At 35.7% G+C, this 3505-nt stretch overlaps 1 non-coding gene across 1 annotated transcript; it reads left to right on the top strand.

Annotated features, from left to right (window-relative positions):
* The first annotated feature begins 2880 nt into the window (after nucleotides 1–2880).
* LOC125497135 (small nucleolar RNA R71) lies at nucleotides 2881–2987 on the top strand. Its single transcript, XR_007273779.1, has one exon. It is a non-coding gene; the product is annotated as a small nucleolar RNA R71 (small nucleolar RNA).
* The last annotated feature ends 518 nt before the right edge of the window (nucleotides 2988–3505 follow it).

The following is a 3505-nucleotide window of genomic DNA, read 5'->3' as shown; positions in this document are numbered from 1 at the left end:
AGCCTTTTTACATTCCTCATGAAAGTCAAATGTGGCATCTTTAGCAAGCAAAACACACTGGGGAGATGTAATTTTTGAGAAATTCTTAATAAAGCGTCTATAGAAGCCAGCATGCCCTAAAAATGATCTAACTTCACGATCACATATAGGATATGGCAATGAACTAATGACATCTATTTTAGCTTTATCAACCTCTAAACCTTTAGCACTTATAATATGTCCAAGTATTACACCTCATTCTACCATAAAATGACATTTTTCAAAATTCAACACAAGGTGAGTTTCAATACATCTTTTCAGACGAGATAAACCCTAGAGGCATCTATCAAAGGAATCACCAAAAACAGTAAAATCGTTCATAAACACTTCCATATCTTGTTCAATCAAATCAGAGAAGATACTCATCATACAACGCTGAAAAGTTCCAGGGGCATTGCATAATCCGAAAGCCATTCTCCTAAAGGCAAATGTACCAAAAGGGTAGGTAAATGTGGTTTTATCGTGGTCGTCCGGGGCGATGGGTACTTGAGTATACCAGAATAGCCATCAAGAAAGCAGAAGAACGATTGACCAGCAAGTTTTTCTAGCATTTGATCAATAAAGGGCAAAGGGAAATGATCTTTTCTAGTAGCTTGATTAAGATTCGGGTAGTCAATGCATACCCTCCATCCATTTGACACTTTAGTTGGAACAAGCTCTCCTTTAGTATTTTCAACAACAGTTATTCCACTCTTTTTAGGGACCACATGAACAGGACTTACCCATTGAGAAACAGAAATAGAATAAATCACATTGGCATCTAACCACTTAAGGATTTCCTTTTTAACTACCTCCATCGTGGAGGGGTTTAACCTACGTTGAGCTTCTTTAGTGGGTTTAGCATATTTTTCAAGAAAAATTCTATGCATGCATAAGGTGGGACTAATTCCTTTTATGTCAGCGAAAGTCCATCCTATAGCCTCCTTGTGGTCTTTTAGCACATTTACCAATTTATCTTCTTGATTGATTTAGAGCATTGGAGATAATCACATGTAGAGTTTCATTTTCACCTAAATAAACATATTTAGTATGCGAGGGTAGTGGTTTCAACTCTAATCGAGGTGCTTTAACAATAGAAGGGATTAGTTTAGGTACAGAAAATGGCAAAGAAAGATCAAAATTATCTTTTTTATCATTTTGCGAATCAAGACTTGTTAGATTAGACATGTCTACTAAAGAAGCAGACATTTTAGTTTTCTTGCTATCAGTAAAATCATCAGGCTCAAACAATTTGTTCACATCACTGATCAAAAACTTCTTGAGCCATCCAGTCAAAAGCATCAAAGGAATTAATAGAACTAACATTATTGACATCACTTAGGTATCTCATATGGCATCGAATATTTTGAATTTAATTATTTCACCATCAAATTCCATTGGAAAATTACCCCGATTAACATTAATTTTAGTCTTAGAAGTTTCAAGAAAGGTCTTCCCAACAGTAAAGGAACATTATCGGTTCTATCACCCGTATCAAGAACATAAAAATCAGCCGGAAAGACTAATTCATTTACTTGAACCAATGCATCTTCTAAAACTCCAATGGGAAATGCATTCGACCTATTAGCTAACTGAATAACCCCATCCGTTGTAGACAAAGATCCCACATTTAAAGTATCATAGACAGATTTGGGCATCCCATTAATCGAAGCTCCTAAATCTAACATTTATCTTTCAGATTTCGAATTACCAATTTTGCAAGGAATAGAAAACATGTCAGGATCTTTACATTTAGGGGGGAGCTTCTTTTGAATTACAGCTAAAATATTCTTCCCCATACTCACCTTTTCAGAAGGACGAAATTATCTTTTGTTAGTGCAAAGTTCCTTAAGAATCTTTGCATAACGGGGAACCTGTTTAATAACATCAAGCAAAAGGAATATTGACTTCAACTTCCCTAAAAGTCTCAAGAATTTCATTGTCAAGAGCCTCTTTCTTAGCTTTACCAAATCTGGAAGGGAAAGGGGGCACATCTTTAAAACAAGAAGCATCAATTTTAGAATAAAGATTACCCTTTCCTTCATGATCTATTATACTCTTTGTCTCTCCATTTCCTCCTACTATATTAAGTTCATCCTCGGGTTTAACCTCTATCTCTTTTTCAATCTCTCGCCTCTTTACCTTAGGTTCACTGAACTCTCTCCCACTCCTAAGGGTCAGAACTTTGGAATTATCTTTTGGGTTAGGAAGTGGTTGAGATGGTAGTTTACTTGAAATTTGAGTTTCTAGATTACTTAGAGAAGTACAAATTTGTCCTATTTGAGTATCTATGTGATGAAGGTGATTATCCGTTTTCTTTTGATAATCAATTCCATGGATGCGAACTTGGCCTATTTGAGTAGTTAATTGCTTAACTAGGTCTTCTAATGATGGGCTAGCAGATTGGGGTGGAGGGTTTTTTGCTGACCAAATTGCCTAGATTGACTAGTTTGTGAAGATTGTGGTCTAGTTCCATGCCAAAAATTTGGGTGATCTTTCCAACCTCCATTATAAGTATGTGAATAAGGATCATATTTTCTTTGAGATTGATTAGAGTAGCCTCCTATAGCATTTACACCTTCAGTTTTTAAAGTAGGACAAGCATTAGTTGCATGAGAAAACTCAGAACATATACCACATACTCTAGCTTTAGACTCATTACCAACAATAATTTTAGACACTAAAGTGGTCAACATAGCAATTTGTTGAGCATTTTCTTGCAGTTGAGATTTAACACCACTTAAGTCAATTTCATTTATACTTTTAACATCATTTCTAGTGTTATGTTGTTGAGTATATTGGGCCATGTTAGCAATTGTCTGTAGTGTTTTGGGCCATGTCTGCACAAGCAACCAATCTGGGATACCATGATGAGGATGTTGACGTTGTAAATGTTTAAACCTTTTCCAAGCCTCATATAAAGACTCCCCATCATTCTGTATTAAACTAGTTATGTTGTTATAAAGTTTGCAATTTTTCCAAGAGGAAAATATTTACTAAGAAAAGCTTGAGATAATGTAGCCCATGTTGTAAATGAATTAGGTGAATTATATTTTAACCACGTTTTAGCTTTATCTTTGATTGAAAACAAAAACAAACCAAGTTGAATAACATCGTCATTCACTCCATTTAACTTAGCAATATCACATTTTTCAAGAAAAGTGGTTACATGTTCATTAGGGTCTTCATTATCTACGCCACTAAATTGGTCTGGTTGAATTATTTGAACACTAGTAGAAAAAAGCCCATTTGATGCGGTCAAAACCGGGCTTACTGATGCGATTTTGGTCCGCATCAAATGGGCTCGCAGCAGCATTAAGAAATATACGGATCTGGTCCAAAACTGCATCAGATTCTAAGAATCTGATGCGGTTTTGAACAGGACCGCATCAGAAATTGGGGAGGGGTCTTAAAAAAAAGTGTTGTACACAGTGACAGCTCAGCATATAATCAATCTCAACATCCAGTCTTGAATACACAACCAAAA

Source organism: Beta vulgaris, chromosome 4, assembly GCF_026745355.1.
Source record: "Beta vulgaris subsp. vulgaris cultivar EL10 chromosome 4, EL10.2, whole genome shotgun sequence".
NCBI classification, from domain to species: Eukaryota; Viridiplantae; Streptophyta; class Magnoliopsida; order Caryophyllales; family Amaranthaceae; genus Beta; species Beta vulgaris.
This window is presented reverse-complemented; position numbering and strand designations above follow the sequence as displayed.